The sequence below is a fragment of the Phyllobates terribilis genome, unplaced genomic scaffold (genome assembly GCF_046119375.1).
Source record: "Phyllobates terribilis strain yellow unplaced genomic scaffold, ASM4611937v1 Scaffold_11__3_contigs__length_659146591, whole genome shotgun sequence".
Taxonomy (NCBI): Eukaryota; Metazoa; Chordata; class Amphibia; order Anura; family Dendrobatidae; genus Phyllobates; species Phyllobates terribilis.
In genome coordinates, this window is record NW_027362771.1 from 158,962,400 (window position 1) to 158,975,400 (window position 13,001).

At 36.5% G+C, this 13,001-nt stretch overlaps 1 protein-coding gene across 8 annotated transcripts in view; it reads right to left on the reverse strand.

Moving 5' to 3' along the window:
* The window catches only part of GRIP1 (glutamate receptor interacting protein 1), a 647,688-nt gene that overhangs the window by 190,098 nt on the left and 444,589 nt on the right, over positions 1–13,001 (reverse strand). The window lies entirely within an intron of this gene.

Genomic DNA, 13,001 nt, shown 5'->3' on the forward strand with positions numbered 1-13,001 from the left:
GTATGGCACAATTCTCTCTATGATTTTCCTGTACTGATCACAGAGATGTAACTGTATGGCACAATTCTCTCTATGATTTTCCTGTACTGATCACAGAGATGTAACTGTATGGCACAATTCTCTCTATGATTTTCCTGTACTGATCATAGAGATGTAACTGTATGGCACAATTCTTTCTATGATGTCCCTGTACTGATCATAGAGATGTAACTGTGTGGTACAATACTCTCTATGATTTCCCTGTACTGATCATAGAGATGTAACTGTGTGGTACAATTCTCTCTATGATTTCCCTGTACTGATCATAGAGATGTAACTGTGTGGCACAATTCTCTCTATGATTTCCCTGTACTGATCATAGAGATGTAACTGTGTGGTACAATACTCTCTATGATTTCCCTGTACTGATCATAGAGATGTAACTGTATGGCACAATTCTCTCTATGATTTTCCTGTACTGATCATAGAGATGTAACTGTATGGCACAATACTCTCTATGATGTCCCTGTACTGATTATAGAGATGTAACTGTATGACACAATTCTCTCTCTGATTTCCCTGTACTGATCATAGAGATGTAACTGTATGGCACAATTCTTTCTATGATGTCCCTGTACTGATCATAGAGATGTAACTGTATGACACAATTCTTTCTATGATGTCCCTGTACTGATCATAGAGATGTAACTGTATGACAATTCTTTCTATGATTTCCCTGTACTGATCACAGAGATGTAACTGTATGGTACAATTCTCTCTATGATTTTCCTGTACTGATCACAGAGATGTAACTGTATGGCACAATTCTCTCTATGATTTTCCTGTACTGATCATAGAGATGTAACTGTATGGCACAATTCTTTCTATGATGTCCCTGTACTGATTATAGAGATGTAACTGTATGGCACAATTCTTTCTATGATGTCGCTGTACTGATCATAGAGATGTAACTGTGTGGTACAATTCTCTCTATGATTTCCCTGTACTGATCATAGAGATGTAACTGTATGGCACAATTCTCTCTATGATTTTCCTGTACTGATCACAGAGATGTAACTGTAGGGCACAATTCTCTCTATGATTTTCCTGTACTGATCATAGAGATGTAACTGTATGGCACAATACTCTCTATGATTTCCCTGTACTGATCATAGAGATGTAACTGTATGGCACAATTCTTTCTATGATGTCCCTGTACTGATTATAGAGATGTAACTGTATGACACAATTCTCTCTATGATTTCCCTGTACTGATCATAGAGATGTAACTGTATGGCACAATTCTTTCTATGATGTCCCTATACTGATTATAGAGATGTAACTGTATGACACAATTCTTTCTATGATGTCCCTGTACTGATCATAGAGATGTAACTGTATGACAATTCTTTCTATGATTTCCCTGTACTGATCATAGAGATGTAACTGTATGGCACAATTCTCTCTATGATTTTCCTGTACTGATCATAGAGATGTAACTGTATGGCACAATACTCTCTATGATTTCCCTGTACTGATCATAGAGATGTAACTGTATGGCACAATTCTTTCTATGATGTCCCTGTACTGATTATAGAGATGTAACTGTATGACACAATTCTCTCTATGATTTCCCTGTACTGATCATAGAGATGTAACTGTATGGAACAATTCTCTCTATGATTTCCCTGTACTGATCACAGAGATGTAACTGTATGGCACAATTCTCTCTATGATTTTCCTGTACTGATCACAGAGATGTAACTGTATGGCACAATTCTTTCTATGATTTCCCTGTACTGATCATAGAGATGTAACTGTATGGCACAATTCTCTCTATGATTTTCCTGTACTGATCACAGAGATGTAACTGTATGGCACAATTCTCTCTATGATTTTCCTGTACTGATCATAGAGATGTAACTGTATGGCACAATTCTTTCTATGATGTCCCTGTACTGATCATAGAGATGTAACTGTGTGGTACAATACTCTCTATGATTTCCCTGTACTGATCATAGAGATGTAACTGTGTGGTACAATTCTCTCTATGATTTCCCTGTACTGATCATAGAGATGTAACTGTATGGCACAATTCTCTCTATGATTTCCCTGTACTGATCATAGAGATGTAACTGTGTGGTACAATACTCTCTATGATTTCCCTGTACTGATCATAGAGATGTAACTGTGTGGTACAATTCTCTCTATGATTTCCCTGTACTGATCATAGAGATGTAACTGTATGGCACAATTCGCTCTATGATTTTCCTGTACTGATCATAGAGATGTAACTGTATGGCACAATACTCTCTATGATTTCCCTGTACTGATCATAGAGATGTAACTGTATGGCACAATTCTTTCTATGATGTCCCTGTACTGATTATAGAGATGTAACTGTATGACACAATTCTCTCTATGATTTCCCTGTACTGATCATAGAGATGTAACTGTATGGCACAATTCTTTCTATGATGTCCCTGTACTGATTATAGAGATGTAACTGTATGACACAATTCTTTCTATGATGTCCCTGTACTGATTATAGAGATGTAACTGTATGACACAATTCTTTCTATGATGTCCCTGTACTGATCATAGAGATGTAACTGTATGACAATTCTTTCTATGATTTCCCTGTACTGATCATAGAGATGTAACTGTGTGGTACAATTCTCTCTATGATTTTCCTGTACTGATCACAGAGATGTAACTGTATGGCACAATTCTCTCTATGATTTTCCTGTACTGATCATAGAGATGTAACTGTATGGCACAATTCTTTCTATGATGTCCCTGTACTGATTATAGAGATGTAACTGTATGGCACAATTCTTTCTATGATGTCCCTGTACTGATCATAGAGATGTAACTGTGTGGTACAATTCTCTCTATGATTTCCCTGTACTGATCATAGAGATGTAACTGTATGGCACAATTCTCTCTATGATTTTCCTGTACTGATCACAGAGATGTAACTGTATGGCACAATTCTCTCTATGATTTTCCTGTACTGATCATAGAGATGTAACTGTATGGCACAATACTCTCTATGATTTCCCTGTACTGATCATAGAGATGTAACTGTATGGCACAATTCTTTCTATGATGTCCCTGTACTGATTATAGAGATGTAACTGTATGACACAATTCTCTCTATGATTTCCCTGTACTGATCATAGAGATGTAACTGTATGGCACAATTCTTTCTATGATGTCCCTGTACTGATTATAGAGATGTAACTGTATGACACAATTCTTTCTATGATGTCCCTGTACTGATCATAGAGATGTAACTGTATGACAATTCTTTCTATGATTTCCCTGTACTGATCACAGAGATGTAACTGTATGGCACAATTCTCTCTATGATTTTCCTGTACTGATCACAGAGATGTAACTGTATGGCACAATTCTCTCTATGATTTTCCTGTACTGATCACAGAGATGTAACTGTATGGCACAATTCTCTCTATGATTTTCCTGTACTGATCATAGAGATGTAACTGTATGGCACAATTCTTTCTATGATGTCCCTGTACTGATCATAGAGATGTAACTGTGTGGTACAATACTCTCTATGATTTCCCTGTACTGATCATAGAGATGTAACTGTGTGGTACAATTCTCTCTATGATTTCCCTGTACTGATCATAGAGATGTAACTGTGTGGCACAATTCTCTCTATGATTTCCCTGTACTGATCATAGAGATGTAACTGTGTGGTACAATACTCTCTATGATTTCCCTGTACTGATCATAGAGATGTAACTGTATGGCACAATACTCTCTATGATTTCCCTGTACTGATCATAGAGATGTAACTGTATGGCACAATTCTTTCTATGATGTCCCTGTACTGATTATAGAGATGTAACTGTATGGCACAATTCTTTCTATGATGTCCCTGTACTGATTATAGAGATGTAACTGTATGACACAATTCTTTCTATGATGTCCCTGTACTGATCATAGAGATGTAACTGTATGACAATTCTTTCTATGATTTCCCTGTACTGATCACAGAGATGTAACTGTATGGTACAATTCTCTCTATGATTTTCCTGTACTGATCACAGAGATGTAACTGTATGGCACAATTCTTTCTATGATGTCCCTGTACTGATTATAGAGATGTAACTGTATGGCACAATTCTTTCTATGATGTCCCTGTACTGATCATAGAGATGTAACTGTGTGGTACAATTCTCTCTATGATTTCCCTGTACTGATCATAGAGATGTAACTGTATGGCACAATTCTCTCTATGATTTTCCTGTACTGATCACAGAGATGTAACTGTATGGCACAATTCTCTCTATGATTTTCCTGTACTGATCACAGAGATGTAACTGTATGGCACAATTCTCTCTATGATTTTCCTGTACTGATCATAGAGATGTAACTGTATGGCACAATTCTTTCTATGATGTCCCTGTACTGATCATAGAGATGTAACTGTGTGGTACAATACTCTCTATGATTTCCCTGTACTGATCATAGAGATGTAACTGTGTGGTACAATTCTCTCTATGATTTCCCTGTACTGATCATAGAGATGTAACTGTGTGGCACAATTCTCTCTATGATTTCCCTGTACTGATCATAGAGATGTAACTGTGTGGTACAATACTCTCTCTGATTTCCCTGTACTGATCATAGAGATGTAACTGTGTGGTACAATTCTCTCTATGATTTCCCTGTACTGATCATAGAGATGTAACTGTATGGCACAATTCTCTCTATGATTTTCCTGTACTGATCATAGAGATGTAACTGTATGGCACAATACTCTCTATGATTTCCCTGTACTGATCATAGAGATGTAACTGTATGGCACAATTCTTTCTATGATGTCCCTGTACTGATTATAGAGATGTAACTGTATGACACAATTCTCTCTATGATTTCCCTGTACTGATCATAGAGATGTAACTGTATGGCACAATTCTTTCTATGATGTCTCTGTACTGATTATAGAGATGTAACTGTATGACACAATTCTTTCTATGATGTCCCTGTACTGATCATAGAGATGTAACTGTATGACAATTCTTTCTATGATTTCCCTGTACTGATCACAGAGATGTAACTGTATGGTACAATTCTCTCTATGATTTTCCTGTACTGATCACAGTGATGTAACTGTATGGCACAATTCTCTCTATGATTTTCCTGTACTGATCATAGAGATGTAACTGTATGGCACAATTCTCTCTATGATTTTCCTGTACTGATCATAGAGATGTAACTGTATGCCACAATTCTTTCTATGATGTCCCTGTACTGATTATAGAGATGTAACTGTATGGCACAATTCTTTCTATGATGTCCCTGTACTGATCATAGAGATGTAACTGTGTGGTACAATTCTCTCTATGATTTCCCTGTACTGATCATAGAGATGTAACTGTATGGCACAATTCTTTCTATGATGTCCCTGTACTGATTATAGAGATGTAACTGTATGACACAATTCTCTCTATGATTTCCCTGTACTGATCATAGAGATGTAACTGTATGGCACAATTCTTTCTATGATGTCCCTGTACTGATTATAGAGATGTAACTGTATGACACAATTCTTTCTATGATGTCCCTGTACTGATCATAGAGATGTAACTGTATGACAATTCTTTCTATGATTTCCCTGTACTGATCACAGAGATGTAACTGTATGGAACAATTCTCTCTATGATTTCCCTGTACTGATCATAGAGATGTAAGTGTATGGCACAATTCTCTCTATGATTTTCCTGTACTGATCATAGAGATGTAAGTGTATGGCACAATTCTCTCTATGATTTTCCTGTACTGATCATAGAGATGTAACTGTATGACACAATACTCTCTATGATTTCCCTGTACTGATCATAGAGATGTAACTGTATGGCACAATTCTTTCTATGATGTCCCTGTACTGATTATAGAGATGTAACTGTATGACACAATTCTCTCTATGATTTCCCTGTACTGATCATAGAGATGTAACTGTATGGCACAATTCTTTCTATGATGTCCCTGTACTGATTATAGAGATGTAACTGTATGGCACAATTCTTTCTATGATGTCCCTGTACTGATTATAGAGATGTAACTGTATGACACAATTCTTTCTATGATGTCCCTGTACTGATCACAGAGATGTAACTGTATGACAATTCTTTCTATGATTTCCCTGTACTGATCACAGAGATGTAACTGTATGGAACAATTCTCTCTATGATTTCCCTGTACTGATCATAGAGATGTAACTGTGTGGTACAATTCTCTCTATGATTTTCCTGTACTGATCACAGAGATGTAACTGTATGGCACAATTCTCTCTATGATTTTCCTGTACTGATCATAGAGATGTAACTGTATGGCACAATTCTTTCTATGATGTCCCTGTACTGATTATAGAGATGTAACTGTATGGCACAATTCTTTCTATGATGTCCCTGTACTGATCATAGAGATGTAACTGTGTGGTACAATTCTCTCTATGATTTCCCTGTACTGATCATAGAGATGTAACTGTATGGCACAATACTCTCTATGATTTCCCTGTACTGATCATAGAGATGTAACTGTATGGCACAATTCTTTCTATGATGTCCCTGTACTGATTATAGAGATGTAACTGTATGACACAATTCTTTCTATGATGTACCTGTACTGATCATAGAGATGTAACTGTATGACAATTCTTTCTATGATTTCCCTGTACTGATCACAGAGATGTAACTGTATGGAACAATTCTCTCTATGATTTCCCTGTACTGATCATAGAGATGTAACTGTATGGCACAATTCTCTCTATGATTTTCCTGTACTGATCATAGAGATGTAACTGTATGACACAATACTCTCTATGATTTCCCTGTACTGATCATAGAGATGTAACTGTATGGCACAATTCTTTCTATGATGTCCCTGTACTGATTATAGAGATGTAACTGTATGACACAATTCTCTCTATGATTTCCCTGTACTGATCATAGAGATGTAACTGTATGGCACAATTCTTTCTATGATGTCCCTGTACTGATTATAGAGATGTAACTGTATGACACAATTCTTTCTATGATGTCCCTGTACTGATCATAGAGATGTAACTGTATGACAATTCTTTCTATGATTTCCCTGTACTGATCACAGAGATGTAACTGTATGGAACAATTCTCTCTATGATTTCCCTGTACTGATCATAGAGATGTAACTGTGTGGTACAATTCTCTCTATGATTTTCCTGTACTGATCACAGAGATGTAACTGTATGGCACAATTCTCTCTATGATTTTCCTGTACTGATCATAGAGATGTAACTGTATGGCACAATTCTTTCTATGATGTCCCTGTACTGATTATAGAGATGTAACTGTATGGCACAATTCTTTCTATGATGTCCCTGTACTGATCATAGAGATGTAACTGTGTGGTACAATTCTCTCTATGATTTCCCTGTACTGATCATAGAGATGTAACTGTATGGCACAATTCTCTCTATGATTTTCCTGTACTGATCACAGAGATGTAACTGTATGGCACAATTCTCTCTATGATTTTCCTGTACTGATCATAGAGATGTAACTGTATGGCACAATTCTTTCTATGATGTCCCTGTACTGATTATAGAGATGTAACTGTATGACACAATTCTTTCTATGATGTCCCTGTACTGATCATAGAGATGTAACTGTATGACAATTCTTTCTATGATTTCCCTGTACTGATCACAGAGATGTAACTGTATGGAACAATTCTCTCTATGATTTCCCTGTACTGATCATAGAGATGTAACTGTATGGCACAATTCTCTCTATGATTTCCCTGTACTGATCATAGAGATGTAACTGTATGGCACAATTCTTTCTATGATGTCCCTGTACTGATTATAGAGATGTAACTGTATGACACAATTCTTTCTATGATGTCCCTGTACTGATCATAGAGATGTAACTGTATGACAATTCTTTCTATGATTTCCCTGTACTGATCACAGAGATGTAACTGTATGGAACAATTCTCTCTAGGATTTCCCTGTACTGATCATAGAGATGTAACTGTGTGGTACAATTCTCTCTATGATTTCCCTGTACTGATCATAGAGATGTAACTGTATGGCACAATTCTCTCTATGATTTTCCTGTACTGATCATAGAGATGTAACTGTATGGCACAATACTCTCTATGATTTCCCTGTACTGATCATAGAGATGTAACTGTATGGCACAATTCTTTCTATGATGTCCCTGTACTGATTATAGAGATGTAACTGTATGACACAATTCTCTCTATGATTTCCCTGTACTGATCATAGAGATGTAACTGTATGGCACAATTCTTTCTATGATGTCCCTGTACTGATTATAGAGATGTAACTGTATGACAATTCTTTCTATGATGTCCCTGTACTGATCATAGAGATGTAACTGTATGACAATTCTTTCTATGATTTCCCTGTACTGATCACAGAGATGTAACTGTATGGAACAATTCTCTCTATGATTTCCCTGTACTGATCATAGAGATGTAACTGTGTGGTACAATTCTCTCTATGATTTTCCTGTACTGATCATAGAGATGTAACTGTATGGCACAATTCTTTCTATGATTTCCCTGTACTGATCATAGAGATGTAACTGTATGGCACAATTCTCTCTATGATTTTCCTGTACTGATCATAGAGATGTAACTGTATGGCACAATACTCTCTATGATTTCCCTGTACTGATCATAGAGATGTAACTGTATGGCACAATTCTTTCTATGATGTCCCTGTACTGATTATAGAGATGTAACTGTATGGCACAATTCTCTCTATGATTTCCCTGTACTGATCATAGAGATGTAACTGTATGGCACAATTCTTTCTATGATGTCCCTGTACTGATTATAGAGATGTAACTGTATGGCACAATTCTTTCTATGATGTCCCTGTACTGATTATAGAGATGTAACTGTATGGCACAATTCTCTCTATGATTTCCCTGTACTGATCATAGAGATGTAACTGTATGGCACAATTCTTTCTATGATGTCCCTGTACTGATTATAGAGATGTAACTGTATGACACAATTCTTTCTATGATGTCCCTGTACTGATCATAGAGATGTAACTGTATGACAATTCTTTCTATGATTTCCCTGTACTGATCACAGAGATGTAACTGTATGGAACAATTCTCTCTATGATTTCCCTGTACTGATCATAGAGATGTAACTGTATGGCACAATTCTCTCTATGATTTTCCTGTACTGATCATAGAAATGTAACTGTATGGCACAATACTCTCTATGATTTCCCTGTACTGATCATAGAGATGTAACTGTATGGCACAATTCTTTCTATGATGTCCCTGTACTGATTATAGAGATGTAACTGTATGACACAATTCTCTCTATGATTTCCCTGTACTGATCATAGAGATGTAACTGTATGGCACAATTCTTTCTATGATGTCCCTGTACTGATTATAGAGATGTAACTGTATGACACAATTCTTTCTATGATGTCCCTGTACTGATCATAGAGATGTAACTGTATGACAATTCTTTCTATGATTTCCCTGTACTGATCAAAGAGATGTAACTGTATGACAATTCTTTCTATGATTTCCCTGTACTGATCATAGAGATGTAACTGTGTGGTACAATTCTCTCTATGATTTCCCTGTACTGATCACAGAGATGTAACTGTATGGCACAATTCTCTCTATGATTTTCCTGTACTGATCACAGAGATGTAACTGTATGGCACAATTCTCTCTATGATTTTCCTGTACTGATCACAGAGATGTAACTGTATGGCACAATTCTCTCTATGATTTTCCTGTACTGATCATAGAGATGTAACTGTATGGCACAATTCTTTCTATGATGTCCCTGTACTGATCATAGAGATGTAACTGTGTGGTACAATACTCTCTATGATTTCCCTGTACTGATCATAGAGATGTAACTGTGTGGTACAATTCTCTCTATGATTTCCCTGTACTGATCATAGAGATGTAACTGTATGGCACAATTCTCTCTATGATTTTCCTGTACTGATCATAGAGATGTAACTGTATGGCACAATACTCTCTATGATTTCCCTGTACTGATCATAGAGATGTAACTGTATGGCACAATTCTTTCTATGATGTCCCTGTACTGATTATAGAGATGTAACTGTATGACACAATTCTCTCTATGATTTCCATGTACTGATCATAGAGATGTAACTGTATGGCACAATTCTTTCTATGATGTCCCTGTACTGATTATAGAGATGTAACTGTATGACACAATTCTTTCTATGATGTCCCTGTACTGATCATAGAGATGTAACTGTATGACAATTCTTTCTATGATTTCCCTGTACTGATCACAGAGATGTAACTGTATGGTACAATTCTCTCTATGATTTTCCTGTACTGATCACAGAGATGTAACTGTATGGCACAATTCTCTCTATGATTTTCCTGTACTGATCATAGAGATGTAACTGTATGGCACAATTCTTTCTATGATGTCCCTGTACTGATTATAGAGATGTAACTGTATGGCACAATTCTTTCTATGATGTCCCTGTACTGATCATAGAGATGTAACTGTGTGGTACAATTCTCTCTATGATTTCCCTGTACTGATCATAGAGATGTAACTGTATGGCACAATTCTCTCTATGATTTTCCTGTACTGATCACAGAGATGTAACTGTATGGCACAATTCTCTCTATGATTTTCCTGTACTGATCATAGAGATGTAACTGTATGGCACAATACTCTCTATGATTTCCCTGTACTGATCATAGAGATGTAACTGTATGGCACAATTCTTTCTATGATGTCCCTGTACTGATCATAGAGATGTAACTGTATGACACAATTCTCTCTATGATTTCCCTGTACTGATCATAGAGATGTAACTGTATGGCACAATTCTTTCTATGATGTCCCTGTACTGATTATAGAGATGTAACTGTATGACACAATTCTTTCTATGATGTCCCTGTACTGATCACAGAGATGTAACTGTATGGCACAATTCTCTCTATGATTTTCCTGTACTGATCACAGAGATGTAACTGTATGGCACAATTCTTTCTATGATTTCCCTGTACTGATCATAGAGATGTAACTGTATGGCACAATTCTCTCTATGATTTTCCTGTACTGATCACAGAGATGTAACTGTATGGCACAATTCTCTCTATGATTTTCCTGTACTGATCACAGAGATGTAACTGTATGGCACAATTCTCTCTATGATTTTCCTGTACTGATCACAGAGATGTAACTGTATGGCACAATTCTCTCTATGATGTCCCTGTACTGATTATAGAGATGTAACTGTATGACACAATTCTCTCTATGATTTCCCTGTACTGATCATAGAGATGTAACTGTATGGCACAATTCTTTCTATGATGTCCCTGTACTGATTATAGAGATGTAACTGTATGACACAATTCTTTCTATGATGTCCCTGTACTGATCATAGAGATGTAACTGTATGACAATTCTTTCTATGATTTCCCTGTACTGATCACAGAGATGTAACTGTATGGAACAATTCTCTCTATGATTTCCCTGTACTGATCATAGAGATGTAACTGTATGGCACAATTCTCTCTATGATTTTCCTGTACTGATCATAGAGATGTAACTGTATGACACAATACTCTCTATGATTTCCCTGTACTGATCATAGAGATGTAACTGTATGACACAATACTCTCTATGATTTCCCTGTACTGATCATAGAGATGTAACTGTATGGCACAATTCTTTCTATGATGTCCCTGTACTGATTATAGAGATGTAACTGTATGACACAATTCTCTCTATGATTTCCCTGTACTGATCATAGAGATGTAACTGTATGGCACAATTCTTTCTATGATGTCCCTGTACTGATTATAGAGATGTAACTGTATGACAATTCTTTCTATGATGTCCCTGTACTGATCATAGAGATGTAACTGTATGACAATTCTCTCTATGATTTCCCTGTACTGATCACAGAGATGTAACTGTATGGAACAATTCTCTCTATGATTTCCCTGTACTGATCATAGAGATGTAACTGTGTGGTACAATTCTCTCTATGATTTTCCTGTACTGATCACAGAGATGTAACTGTATGGCACAATTCTCTCTGATTTTCCTGTACTGATCATAGAGATGTAACTGTATGGCACAATTCTTTCTATGATGTCCCTGTACTGATTATAGAGATGTAACTGTATGGCACAATTCTTTCTATGATGTCCCTGTACTGATCATAGAGATGTAACTGTGTGGTACAATTCTCTCTATGATTTCCCTGTACTGATCATAGAGATGTAACTGTATGGCACAATTCTCTCTATGATTTTCCTGTACTGATCATAGAGATGTAACTGTATGGCACAATTCTTTCTATGATGTCCCTATACTGATCATAGAGATGTAACTGTATGGCACAATTCTCTCTATGATTTTCCTGTACTGATCATAGAGATGTAACTGTATGGCACAATACTCTCTATGATTTCCCTGTACTGATCATAGAGATGTAACTGTATGGCACAATTCTTTCTATGATGTCCCTGTACTGATTATAGAGATGTAACTGTATGACAATTCTCTCTATGATTTCCCTGTACTGATCATAGAGATGTAACTGTATGGCACAATTCTTTCTATGATGTCCCTGTACTGATTATAGAGATGTAACTGTATGACACAATTCTTTCTATGATGTCCCTGTACTGATCATAGAGATGTAACTGTATGACAATTCTTTCTATGATTTCCCTGTACTGATCACAGAGATGTAACTGTATGGAACAATTCTCTCTATGATTTCCCTGTACTGATCATAGAGATGTAACTGTATGGCACAATTCTCTCTATGATTTTCCTGTACTGATCATAGAGATGTAACTGTATGACACAATACTCTCTATGATTTCCCTGTACTGATCATAGAGATGTAACTGTATGGCACAATTCTTTCTATGATGTCCCTGTACTGATTATAGAGATGTAACTGTATGACACAA